The 14,522-nt window shown below is 38.1% G+C and overlaps 2 pseudogenes; both read right to left on the bottom strand.

Moving 5' to 3' along the window:
- LOC102828981 overlaps positions 1-838 on the bottom strand; it is a 53,973-nt pseudogene extending 53,135 nt beyond the window's left edge.
- A 1,444-nt stretch (positions 839-2,282) lies between these two features.
- Positions 2,283-14,522, bottom strand: part of LOC102828589 — a 37,825-nt pseudogene continuing 25,585 nt past the window's right edge.

Below are 14,522 nucleotides of genomic sequence, written 5' to 3'. Positions count from 1 at the left end.
AGCTGCTCCTCAGAAATCCTATACAGGGTCGCTATGGGTCGGAACCGACTTGAAAGCACTTAACAACAACATGACAAAGACACGAGAGACCAAATGAAGCAGACACAGATGAAAATCCTGGAACTCTGAACTTCAGAAGAAAGGTTAGAGAAGTAGATTGAGTACTTGCTGAGAGGAGAGGCTGAGCAGGGATGGCAAGAGAGGGAGGCTGACTTGTGAATGGCTGATCCGAGGCAGCACTGCCATTTTATGAGCAGCTTCAGAAACAGAAGGAGGCCTGGCAGAGCAGATTCACACAGGCGATGGGCAAAGTCCACTTTCCTGTCCTGCTTTTCTCCTTTCATTTATTCTTTTTTTCTCCACTAAAGTAATTAAATTTATAAACGCTATGATAACAATACAAGTTGCCTTCAATCTTTTAGTAAACAATGAAAAAATAATTGATCTTCTCCTCTGGGCCAATAACTCTCTCCATTCCAGTATTTCCTAGATACAATTTCTGTATATTGGAAATGTAGCTGGAAAATTGAGTTTTGTCTGGTTCATAGATCTGTTCTTCTCTGTCCATTTTTCTATTACTCTTCCAGGTCCCCTGCCTTATTCTCCACCTCGCTCTTCTGTACACCATTTGCCAGCAGCATTTTTGTACAGTGTGCCCAGCTTTAGTTTTACTGCCCAAGGTAGTAAAGTTCCATAAATTACAATTTCCTCATCTATAAGGTCGAGAGATTTTTATATGTACATTACAAGTGTGTATGCACGTATATGTATTATATACGTGTGTGTATGTCTATATATAGAACTAATTACCTGTCTTGTACTTGGAGTCACTCCTCATTGTCTCCTTGATTACATTTCCCTTTTATTTTTATAGGGTTTTCAAAGTCGTAAAATATTTTCACCTAAAGATACATCAAAATACATATTGGTATATTCTTTGTAGGCCATACTTTTGTACCACATAGCTGAACACCTTGGCAGGGGTATAGACATTCTAACCAAAAATCCACACATTTACCATGTATATTCACTCTCAAAATTATTAATTAATTGATTTAATTTATACTTTTTAACATTGAGAGATACTGAGAAGTGAGCCCAATTATCTAGATGCAGGTCTACATTCAAAGATCACATTTCATTTAAGAGAATTGTCACTGTTAGGTGTCGAGTTGGTTCCGACTCATAGTGACCCTGTATAGGATTTGTGAGGCTTATACATTTTTGTAGGAGCAGAAAATCTCGTCTTTCTCTCATTGAGTAGCTAGTGGGCTCGAACCGCTGACCTTGTGGTTTGCAGTCCTGTGCTTATCTTATGGAGTCACCATGAAACTCTTTAAAGAGAATAAATTGCAATAATTATTTCCAATTTAGTAATTCTCACTATGACTTAAATGTAAAAAATAACTTCAATTTTTTTATTAGCTTATCAGACTTCTTTTAAATTTATTCAGAAAAATTGGAGGTCTCTTAAAATTATGTAAGGCAAACTTATATCCTATTAACTAAATAAAATATACAGTTTTAAAAGAATAGGAAAACAGCAGGAGGTTACATCTTCTTTAAAGACCTACAAAAACAGGAGGCAAATGGTGAAGATATTTGAACCAAAGAGTTATATTCGTTTTTATCCAGTTTTTGTTTAAGATATGAAATTTTCCAACATAATATAAAATATTACAAAATGAGAGGACAATGTGGGCATTAAGATTCATTCTTAATCTTATCCATTAGCTTCATTATAGCATGGTTTATTAATCAACGTAGCAATAAGGTAGTAGCTTAGAAGGAATAGCTTGTTTGTATCATTATTGTTTGTCACTTCATTATTTTGTGAAGACTCTTTATGTGAAGTCTACCATTTCCCAAGTATCTATTCTTTTCAGATTCAGGCAATTTATATTTGACATTGTTGTTGTTGTTAAGTGCCGTCGAGTCGATTCCGACCCATAGCGACCCTGTACAGGGTTACGAGGGTGTAAATCTTTACGGGAGTAGAAAGCCTCATCTTTCTCCTGCGGAGCGGCTGGTAGTTTCGAACCGCTGACCTTAAGGTTCGCAGCCCGATTCGTAACCACTACGCTACCAGAGCTCCTTACAAAAGCAAAATCTTTATTTCACAGATGTAAACATTGATCCACTTTTCTAATCTAAGTAAGCATCACATTCTACAAATCATAAGAAGACATAAAAGACAACTTAAGTATTCCACAACAGATGACAAAAACTAGTGATACATAGGCAAACACTTTTTAAATTATAGGTTATTTTCTCCATGTGCTTCATGCTACTAGTCCAGCTACTTGTCCAGCAAGTCCAGGATTTCTTTCTTTGATTAAGGCAGCAATAACTGTGGCACCTTGCCTTAAAGTCTCCTGTAGCTTCAGCTCATCCTGTGGGTAATATATGAGGAGGCCAAATAATAAAATACTTATTTTTTTTCACTTCCTTTGACAATCCTCTGATATGCATTAGGTTTTCCATTTTCTCACCAAAAGGCACTGAATTATAATCAAGATAATGTACTGAAGCAGTAATAACTACAGGGTTAAAAATGGAAAGATGACTATCCTCAGGTAGCTTCAGTAACTTCTGGGGTTCTTGAAAATCAAAGTTCAGAACATCTACACAAACAAAATTGTAGCATTGTTCTAGAATGATTTGCTGAAGATCTCTGCCAGCATGACACGGTGTCCTAGATGTAACATTTGTATGTTTTAATTCATTTTTGAACACTTCTTCAGAGAGACCTACGTGTCCTTTGTCTTCATTTGTGTCTATAACTACACAAATCTGTTGTGAAATTCTTTCCCTAATAATTGACTCGGCCGCATATAGATCTTGTCTGTAGGTCACCTTCCAAAGATCAGGGGATCCTTCTACCAGTTTGGCTTTGGTGTGGCAGTATTTTAGAGCCAATTGCAAGCATTCAGTTCCAAATTCCAAGTCATAGTCACTACACTGCTGGTATGCGGCATAGATCACATCAAATAGAAAAGCCTGTGGCATTTCACTTGCCTTATATCTGGAAAGCTCTAGTGAATGGTTTAAGCAACCATCAGCAGATGAACTGATCACCGTAGATACAAGAGGTCCAATTGCTCCTGCGGCCCCATGTTCTTTACGGCTGTGATGACTTTTAGAACAGCTTCCTTAACAAATGGTTTTACAGCATCGTGGATAATCACTACTTCTGGCTTAGAGAATTTAGTGTTGGATCCATTCTCTGTCAGTGTTTTAGTCCATTGAAAATTGACTTATGGCGGGTCACTCCAGATTCAACTGGAGAAATGTGTTTATGCTGGTACCTTTGGATAACACCCTCCATTTTATCAATGTTCTCTCTAGTTACTGCCACACAATGTCCTTTATCCAAGATACTCTCTCCAGGGCCTGCAGGGTGTAGCTGATGAGCGGCCTCTCCAAGATGGGGCAGAACTGATTCCAGGTGGGGACACTCATCCTTTCCCCGCACCCCCGGCCGGCAACACGACCACCACGCGGTACCCTGGCTCGGCTCCGACCTCGCTCCGAGAGTAGGCCAAGGTCTCCCGGCAGGCGCCGCCCGGGTCATTTAAGCAAGGCTACTGCTCCGCCGGCCTAGAGCCTCCAAACGCCCTGGGCTCCATGGTGGCACTGAGTGCTCGCTTCGGACCAGAGCGCCCCTTGGCTGCTCCTGCCTAAGGTCATGGGTTGCGGGGTCCTCCTTTTATTTATTCTTAAGGGATTTTTAAATTTAGTCTTTCATTTTCTCTTTTATTTTTCTCTTCTATAGCTCCATTTCCCTCTTTTTTGTCTTTATAGTTATTATATTCTTTTGTTCTGGTTGCTGCCTGTTTTTCTTTATTTATTTCTCTTAATACTTTCCTCTGTTCATTGTTGGTTCCTTGTTTATTTCGTTTTGTTTTCTTGTGTGTGGGAGTGGGTGGGAGGGGTTTTCCCTTTTCACCCAACGCGAGACAGCAACCATTCCCATACGCCCAGCCAAAAGGTATGAAGATCTACTCACTGGACAAGAGCTAATATCGGTTCCTATATCACCCAATCAATGATAGACAGCAGCCAGCACCAGCCAAACTCGCCCTAAGCTGAGGTGCACAAATGGCAAACAAGATGCTATGCATACTTCCATTTGCTAGCTACACCTACAGGAGATAGCTGGTGCAGGGCTAAGAACACATCAACACACAATCATCAATTAAATATTAATACAGCAATCCCACAATGTTCTGGAGAAAACAGACAATTTTCGTTCACACAAAGAAACAAGAGACAATGGCACACATTACCACTACCAAACTGCAGAGCCAGAAACTGTTTCTAAGGAAGAAAAGTGAATGGAAGTAACTGAAGAACATTTAAAAGAATGATAGTCAGGTACCTTCAAAGGATGAACAGAAAGATTGAAGACAAGACGGAAAGCACAGGAAAACCTTTAGAAGAATTCAGGAAAACACTACAAGAATAAACAGGCAAAACAAATGCAAAGCTTGAAACAATATAAAACCTGCAATGAGAAATCAAGAAGATTAATACTAAGAATATTAACACTAAGATGACAAGCTATGGACAACATTGCAATGTATGAGTATTCTGGAACACTTAATTGTGCTCATGAGGAACCTGTACATAGACAAAAAGACAGTTGTTCAAACAGAACATGGGAACACTGAATGGTTTAAAATTGGAAAAGATGTGTGCCAGGGTTGTATTATTTCACCATAGTTATTCAATCTGTATGCTGAACAAATAATCCAAGAAGCTGGATTATATGAAGAAAAACATGTCATCAGGATTGATGGAAGACTCATTAATAACCTGTGATATGCAGATGATACAACCTTGCTTGCTGAAAGTGAAAAGGACTTGAAATACTGATGAAGATCAAAGACCACAGCCTTTGGTATGGGTTGTATCTCATAAATCCTCACCCCTGGACTAATAAACAACACCTATAAAAATGGAGAAAAGACTAGAGTTGTCAAAGGCGTCATTTTGCTCAGATAAACACTCATGGAAGCAGGTGTCAAGAAATCAAGAGACATATTGTGTTGGGAAAATCTGCTGCACAAGACCTCTTTGAAGTGTTGAAGAACAAAGATGTCAGTTTGAGGACTAAGGTACAATGGACTCAACCCATGGTATTCTCAATAACCATATATGCATCACCAAGACATATCATAATCAAACTCTCAAAAACCAAAGATCTTGTGAATAAGGAAGACTGCAGAAGAATTGATGCATTTGAGTTATGGTGTTGGAGGAGAATATTGAAAGTGCCATGGGCTGCCAAAAGAACAAATAGATCTGTGTTGGAAGACGTACAGCCACAGCACTCCTTGGAAACCAGCATGGCCAGACTTCATCTCTCACAGTTCGGACATATTGTCAGGAGAGACCAGTCACAGGAGAAGGATATTATGTTTGGTAAAGTGGAGGGTCTGAGGAAAAGAGGAAGGCCCCAGTGAGATGGATTGACACAGTGGCAACAGCGATGGGCTCAGACATAGCAACGTTTGTGAGGTTGGCTTAGGACTAGGTAGTGTTTTGTTCTGTTGTGCATAGGGTCACTATGAGTCAGTACTGACTCGATGGCACCTAACAACAACAATACTAAAATTTGAGAAATAGACAATACATTGACAAGGCAAAGGAGTAGATTTGAAGCAATGGAAAATTGAATTTGAGAACTTGAAGATAAATCTCTCAATATTAGTACTTTAGAAGAACAATCAGAATAAAACAATGAAAAATCCAAAGGAAACCTAAGAGTTATGTGGGACATTATGAAGAGAAATAGCTTATAGGTGTTTGGAATTCCAGAACAGGAAAACGCAATAAAAATCACAGAGTAAATTGTTGAAGAGTGGTTGGAAGAAAACTTGCCTAACATCGTGAAAGAAAGTCACCAAGACATATCATAATCAAACTCTCAAAACCAAAGACAAAGAAAAAATTCTGAGAGCAGCTCAGGAAAAACAAAAAGTTACCTACAAAGGAGAACCAACAAGACTAAGCTCTGACTCCTCAGCAGAAACTATGCAGGCAAGAAGGTAACTCTTCAGAGGAAAATTTGCCAATCAAGAATCATATACCCAACAAAAGTTGTCTCTCAATATTATGTTAAAATTAAGACATTTACTGATAAACAAAATTAAAGGTATTTGTAATGACTAGCTCTGGTAGCGTAGTGGTTATGAATCAGGCTGTGAACTGCAAGGTCAGCAGTTCAAAACTACCAGCTGTTCCACAGGAAAAAGATGAGGCTTTCTGCTCCCATAAAGATTTACAGCCTCAGAAACCCTGTATAGGGTTGCTATGAGTCGGAATCGACTCGAAGGCACATAACAACAACAACAACATACCAAGTTTACAAAGAAGTAGTAAAGGGAGTTCTTTGGATGGAGAACCAACAATAGCAGATAATAACCTGAGATTAACATACATAATAACACTACCCAGAACTGAATCCAGATATAGAAGTATTTAAAAGTAAAACAGCCTGTTGTTGTTGTTATGTACCATTGAGTCAGTTCTGACTCATAGAGACCCTGTATAGGCTTTCTGAGTAGCAGCTGGTGAACTTTAACAGTTGACTTTGCAGTTCAAACTACCGTTGCGGTCCAGTGCATTACCCTACAGCACCATACCAGGACTTCAAAACAAATCTACAAGACTGAGAATAGGGAACCAGAGATATCAATTAATAATGATGTCAACTATAAAGCAAAATGTCGATACGTAACTTCCAAATGGCTAGGAAGTCAAGTGGATTTCAAGATAAAGTAGACTTTTAAATAGGGAAAATTAATAAATTACAGGATAACCTCAAATAAAATTAATACACCTGCACATAAAAAAAAAAAAAAAGGAAACCCAGAAGATGTAGTAAACATTAACACAACAGAAATGAAGAATATGAAAAGAAAGCTGTAAACAAAATTAACTCAGTGCAGACAATTTTATGGAACAAAGAAACCAGCAGTACCACAAAAAAATACACAGTAAAATGACAGCAATCAATTAATTGTTGCTGTTATTTGTTGTTGTTATTTGGTGCAATGAAGTCAGCTCCAACCCACAGCTATGCCATATGTGCAACAGAACGAAACACTGCCCACTCCTGTGTCATCCTCACAATTGATGCCATGCTTAAGTCCATTGCTGCGGGTACTGGGTCAGTCCATCTCCTTGGGGATATCCCTCTTTTTTGCTGTCCCTCCACTTTACTAAGCATGATGTCCTTCTTCAGGGACTGATCCCTCCTGATAATATGTCCAAGGTATGAAAGACTAAGTCTGGTTCTCTTGGCTTCTAAGGAGCATTCTGGTTTTACTTCTTCCAACACAGATTTATTTGTTCTTCTGGCAGTCGATGGTATCTTTAAAATTCTTCTCCAACACCACAATTCCAACACATCCATTCTTCTATCGCCTTCCTTATTCATTGTCCAACTTTCATATACATTTGAGGCTATTGAAAATACATGCTTAGGTCAGGAACACTTTAGTCCTCAAACTGACATCCTTGTACTTGAACATTTTAAAGAGATCTTGTGCAACATATTTGCATAATGTAATATGTTGTTTGATTTCTTGACTGCTGCTTCTATGAGTGTTGATGGGGGATCCAAGCAAAATGAAGTCTTAGACAACTTCAATCATCTCTCCATTTACCATGATGTTATTTATTGGTCTATTGGTGAGGATTTTTGTTTTCTTTATATTGAGGTACAATCCATACTGAAAGCTGTGGTCTTTAATCTTCATCAAGAAGTATTTTAAGTCTTCTTCATTTTTCAGTAAGCAAGGTTGTATTATCTACATATTGCAGGTTGTTAATGAGTCTTTCATCCAACCCTGATGCCACTTTCTTCTTCATATAATCCAGCTTTTCAGAATATTTGCTTAGCATACAGATTGAATAAATATGGTGAAATAATACAACCCTGGCACACACCTGTCCTAATTTTAAACCATTTAGTGCCCCTTGTTCTGTTCCAATGACTACCTCTTGGTCTATGTACAGGTTCCTCATGAGCACAATTAAGTGTTCTGGAATACCCATTCTCCTCAATGTTTTTCATAACTTTTCATGATTCACACAGTTGGACGCCTTTGGATAGTCAATAAAACACAGGTAAAAATCTTTCTGGTATTCTCTGCTTTCAGGTTCAGTCAACATCCATCTAGCATCAGCAATGATATCCCACATTCTGTGTCCTTGTCTGAATCTCTGGCAGTGGCTTGTCAATGTACTGTTGCATCTGTTTTGAATTAGCTTTAGCAAAACTTTACTTGCATGTGATATTAATGATATTGTCTGATGATTGTCACATTCCCTTGGGTCACCTCTCTTTGAAATGGGCACGAATGTGGATAATTACACTGAATATAAATGGATTAATTGTACCAGGCCAGAGACAGAGAGTAGCAGAAAACAGGATCCTTCAGTATGCTGTCTACAAGTGCCATATTAAATGGATGAAAACAGTGTAAATGCGCATCAACAGAAGAATGGTTAAACAAACTTTAGCACATATACACAATGGAATACAATGCAACATTGAGGAGTAAGGAAGAATCTGTGGATCACCTCACAACATGGATGAACCTGGCAGATATTATGCTAAACGAAATTAGCCAATCACAAAAGGACAAATATTGTGTGTGACCAATGTTGTAAAAAGTTAAGAAAAGGTTTTCTTGATAAAATGGGTGAGGGGAAAGGGAAAATTGTTCACAGGCTTGAGGTTAGACACATGTTAACATGGATGACAGGGTAGGCAATGTATAACAAGAGGGAGGTTAACGGAAGAAAGATGAGAGTACTGGGAGATGTAGGGAGGAAAGCAATAGTTAAAGTGAATAGAGGTAAATTCACTGGTACTTGTTGGTACATGGATTGCAATCATTGTAATGAAGCAAAGGGTATGATTTGCTGAATGTAAAACTGATGATATGCTCTGTAAACCTTCATTCAATTCCCAATAAAAAGTAAACAAAAAAAATATTACATCCTAAGAAAGCCTATGGAGAAGATCTGCTGAGAACTGACCCAGCCACACACAATAACAACAATGACAACATTGAGTCTGTTAGTGTACTCAGCTGATAACTGAAAGGTTGTTTATAGTAGGAGCAGGAGGATCAGAGTCAGAGAGAAGGAGATGTGATGACTGACGCAGAGGCTAGAATGATATGATTACTGAAAGGAATCTGGAAACCAAGGAGTGCTAGTGAACTTTGTTGTGAAGTGCTATTGAGTCGGTTCTGACTCATAGTGACGCTGTCTAGGGTTTCCGAGGAATGGCTGGTGAGCTTGTAGTTCAAACCAAGCTTGCAGTCTAGCACATCAACTCACAGTGCCACGCCAGGACTCCTAGTGGCCTCGAGACGCTGAAAAATGCAAGAAAACAGATGGTCTTTCAGAGCCTATAGCATAGATTTACCAATACTTTAATTTTAGCCAGTAAAACCCACTTTGGACTTCTGACCTTCAGAACTGTAAGATAATAAGTTTGTCTCTGAGATAGTGTTTTTGTTTGTTTGTTTTGTTTTTAAAGCTTTTATTGTGAATTGAGTGAAGGTTTACAGGGCAGATCATCAACTTTACATTCAACACATCATTGCCATGCTTACAATCCCCTCCATGCACTATCAGTTAACAGCATTTACCTCTATTACCCTCCCTTTTTTAATGTGCACATACCACATTGAAAATGTGTATTCGTTTAAATGTCCAAAAGGCACATTTTGCAAGTCCATGGGCCTAGAGTCCTCTGCTGCTCTGTCTTTCTGTGCCATTGCCTCTGTCACCATGTTGCCGCTTTTCTGGTTAGGAACCCTCACTCCTCTCATGCTCTTCCCTCTTGATGGTCCTAGGGCCCTCTGTTCCTAAACTGACAGATTAATTGCTCCCTCCTTTTAGTTGCACCTCTTCTACATTTATGGTTGTGACAATCACCAATTACTTACAATTGAATCATAAAATCCTATTGCCATCATCACCAGACCCATTGGGACAAGAGGAAATCTATTCAGCGGCGTTTCTTTCTTACTCCCCTTGTTCCCTAACACCCTCATGGAAGCTTGTAAGCCAGCCACTTCTTTACTTTATAGTCCCTCAATTTTGATAGCTGAAGTCTAAGCTGCCTGTCCCTGTCACTCGTGTACTGAGGAGGCAAGCTTGATCTTTGTTATGAAGAATCCTTCCCTTTCAGTTGGAATTTTGGGAAACTTCATCCATAAGCAATGGTACAGTTCATCAAATTGTAGCAATTTACATTTGCTCCCTGTATCAAATGACTTTATCTTCATCTGATTGAGTTCTAGTCAGCAAACTATCCAAGCTAGGTCAAATGGGTACTATCTTCAAGTTTGGGAGTTCGTGCACACTTCTCCCCACTTCAGACCAGCTGACCACTTCACTCTTAATTCTAGCCTTCAGTGGCTAGGTCCTTGGGCTCCGGAGTTCACACGTCTCCCTGAACTTCAAGCCAACCAACGCTTTCTCTTCTCTCTCTCATCTGAGATAGTGTTTGACACCACTGTTATTTGTTGTTACCTGCCATCCAGTTGACTTCAACTCATAGAGACCTCATGTAAAACAGAATGAGACACGGCCCAGTCCTGCACATCCTCACAATTGTTATGTTTGAGCCCAATGTTTCAGCCACAGTGTCAATTCCTCTTCTTGGGCATTGTCCTCTTTATAGCTGATCCTTTAGCAAGCATGATAGCCTTTCCCAGGGACTGGTCTTCCTTGATCACATGTCCAAAGTATGTGAGAGGAAATCCCACCATCATTGATTTTAAGGAAAATTCTGGCTGTGCTATTTCAAAGACAGATTTGTTTGTTCTTTTGGCAGTTCATGGTATATTTAATGAATACCAAAATTCAAATGCATGAATTCTTCTTAGGTCTTCCTAAATCATTGTCCAGCTTTCACATGTACATAAGGTAATTGAAAATACATTTTTTGGGGGCAGGTGCACCTTATTCCTCAAAGTGATATCCTTGCTCTATAATACTTTAAAGAGGTCTTTTGCATCAAATTTGCCCAATGCAATGTGTCAGTTAGATTTCTTGACTGCTGTTTCCAAGAGTATTAATTAGGATCTAAGTAAATGAAATCCTTGACAATTTCAATCTTTCCTCCATTTATTATGATATTGTTTATTGATCCAATTGTGAGGATTTTTGCTTTCTTTACATTGAGTACATCCATACTACAATCAAGTGCTTCAAGTCCTCTTTACTTTCAGAAAACATGATTGTGTCATCTACATATTGCCTTCCTCCATACTGGATACTTTTTAAAATCCTGATGTCACATTGTTCGTCATATAGTCCATTCTGTTCATTGGTTTATTTGTTCAGCATGCACATTGAATAAATATAGTGAAAGGATGCAACTTTAATGCACACAGTTTCTTATTTTAAACCACGCAGTCTCCTCTTGTCCTCTTTGAATAACTAGCTCTTGGCCTATGTACAGGTTTCGCATGAGCACAATTAAGTGATCTGGAATTCCTATTCTTAACAATGTTATTCATAGTTTGTTATGATCCACACAGTTGAATGACTTTGCAAAATCAATAAAACTGAAGTAAACATCTTTCTGGTATTCTCTGCTTTCAGTCAAGAACAATCTGACATCAACAATGATATCCTTTTTCCACATCCTCTTTTGAATACGGCATCAATTTCTGGCAACTCTCCTTCAATGTGCTGCTACAACCATTTTTAAATTGTCTTCAGCAAAATTTTACTTCTGTGTGATATTAATGATATTGTTTGATAAATTTAGTTTCTTGTTGGGTTACCTTTCTTTGGAATGGGCACAAATATGGATCTCTTCCAGTCTGTTGGTCTTCTAGTGCTTCTAGTTTGTTTAGCCATTTCAGTTTGTGTTCTGTCAGTTCTTTGTCAGTTCCTTGTTTTTCATCAGTGTCTTCAGTGCCACTTGGACTTCTTCCTTCAGTATAATTGATTCTTGATCCTCTACTACCTCTTGAAATGATTGAACATTGACCGATTTTCTCTGGTACAGTGATTGTATTCCTTCCATCTTCTTTTGATGCTTCCTTCACCATTCAGTATTTTGCCCTTCTATGGGATTCTACTCCTTCAATATTACAAGTCAAGGCTTGAGTATTTTCTCAAGTTCTTTCAGTGTAAGAAATGCTGAGTGTGTTCTTCTCTTTTAGTTTTCTAACTCTAGGGCTTTGTACCTTAAATTGTGATACTTTACTTTGTTTTCCTGTGCTGGCCTTTGACATTTTCTATACAGCTGTTTTATGTTTACAGATGTTTTACATCATTTATTCCATTTATTTTAACTACTGTATGTTCAAGTGCAAGTTTCAGAGTCTCTTCTGACATGTACTCATTCACACCACTAATGTGAGCTGAATGTGATGATGCAAATAGAATAAAGCTTTCAGGAACTGCATTTGCTGATAAGGTACAGCTCAACATGCAGAGAAACAACTATTAACATCCGTTAATAATTGGAACATGGAATGTATGATGTATGAATCTAAGAAAATTGGAAAATTTGAAAAATTAAATTGAACACATAAAGGTCCATTTCCAAGGCATTAGTGAGCTGAAATGGACTGGTATTGACCATTTTGAATATGACAAACATATAGTTTATTGGGAACAACACATTCATCAAAAATAATATTTCAAGATCTATCTTGAAGTACACAATTCAGTCTGTGATGGGATTAAATCCATACACCTACAAGTAACACCGGTTAATACCATTATTATTCAAGCTTACACACAAACCACTAAAACCACTGATAATGAAATTAAAGAATTCTACCAATTTCTTCAGTCTGAAATTGATCAAGCATGGACTAAAGAAGTATTTTTAATTACTAGACATTCGAATGCAAAGGTTGGAGACAGAGAGGAAGAATTAGTAGTTGGAAAATATGGCCTTGGTGATAGAAACGCGGGAGATAGCATACAAGAATTTTGAAAGACCAATGACTTTTTCATTCCCAATACCTTTTTACAACAACATAAAAAGTGACTACACACATGGACCTCACCAGATGGAATACACAGAAATCAAATTGACTATATCTGTGGAAAAACTCCATCTCATTAATCAAAATAAGGCCAGAGGCAGATTGTGAAACAGACTGTCAATTGCTCATATACAAATTCAGGCTGAAGTTGAAGAAATTTTTAAAATATGAGTTTGAACATATCCCACCTAAATTTAGAGGTCATCGCAAGAACAGATTTGATGCATCAGACATTAATGACTGAAGACCAGAAGAGTTGTGGGATGATGTCAAGAACATCATACAGGAAGAATGCAAAAGGCCATTAATAAGACAAGAAAGAAGGAAAAGACCAAATGGATTGTCAGAGAAATATCTGAAATTTGCTTTCTAGAATAAAGAGATTAAAGCAAGTGGAAGACATGAAGAGGTAAAAGAGCTGAACAGAAAATCTCGAAGGTCACCTTGAGAAGACAAAGTAAAGTATTATAATGAAATGTGCAGAGTTCTGGAGTTAGAATTCGAAAAGAGAAGAACATACTCAGCATTTCTCAGCTGGAAGAACAGAAGAAAATACTCAAGCCTCATTTTGCAATGCTGAAGAATTCTATGGGCAAAACGTTGAATAATGCAGAAAGCATAAAAAGAATATGGAAGGAATACACAGAGCCACAGTGGCAAAAAGAAATAACCAATGTTTAACCATTTCAAAAGTTAGCATATGATCAAGAGCCAATGGTCCTAAAGGAAGAAGTCCAAGGTACACTGGAAGCATTGGCAAAAAACAAGTCTCTGGGAATTGATGGAATACAAATTGAAATTTTTCAACAAACTGAGGCAACACTGGAGGCACTCACTCATCTATGCCAAGAAATTTGGAAGATAGCTACCTAGCCAGCTGATGGAAAGAGATCCATATTTGTGCCCTTTCCAAAGAGAGGTGACCCAAGGGAATCCGGAAATCATTGAACAATATCAATAATATCATATGCAAGTCAATTTTTACTAAAGATAATTAAAAAATGGCAGCAACTGCTTGAAGTTCAAATTAGATTCACACAAGGATATGGAATGAGGAATATTACTGCTGACATCATATGGATCTTGGCTGAAAGCAGAGAATACCAGAAAGATATTTACCTGTGCATTATTGACTATGCAAAGGCTTTTGACTGCGTGGACCATGGCAAGCTATGGATAAACTGAGAAGAATGGGTGTTTCAGAACACTAAATTGTGCTCATGAGGAACTTGTACATAGACTAAGAGGCAGTTGTTCAAAGAGAACAAGAGGATACTTTGTAGCTTAAAATCAGAAAAAGTGTGTGTTATGGTTGCATCTTTTCACTATATTTATTCAATCTGTATGCTGAGCAAATAATCTGAGAAGCTGGAGTATATGAAGAAGAACATGGCATCAGGATTGGAGGAAGACTCATTAACAACCTGTTACATACAAAAGATACAACCGTGCTTGCTGAAAGCAAAGAGGACT

The sequence above is a fragment of the Chrysochloris asiatica genome, unplaced genomic scaffold (assembly GCF_000296735.1).
Source record: "Chrysochloris asiatica unplaced genomic scaffold, ChrAsi1.0 scaffold00184, whole genome shotgun sequence".
Lineage (NCBI taxonomy): Eukaryota > Metazoa > Chordata > Mammalia > Afrosoricida > Chrysochloridae > Chrysochloris > Chrysochloris asiatica.
This window is presented reverse-complemented; position numbering and strand designations above follow the sequence as displayed.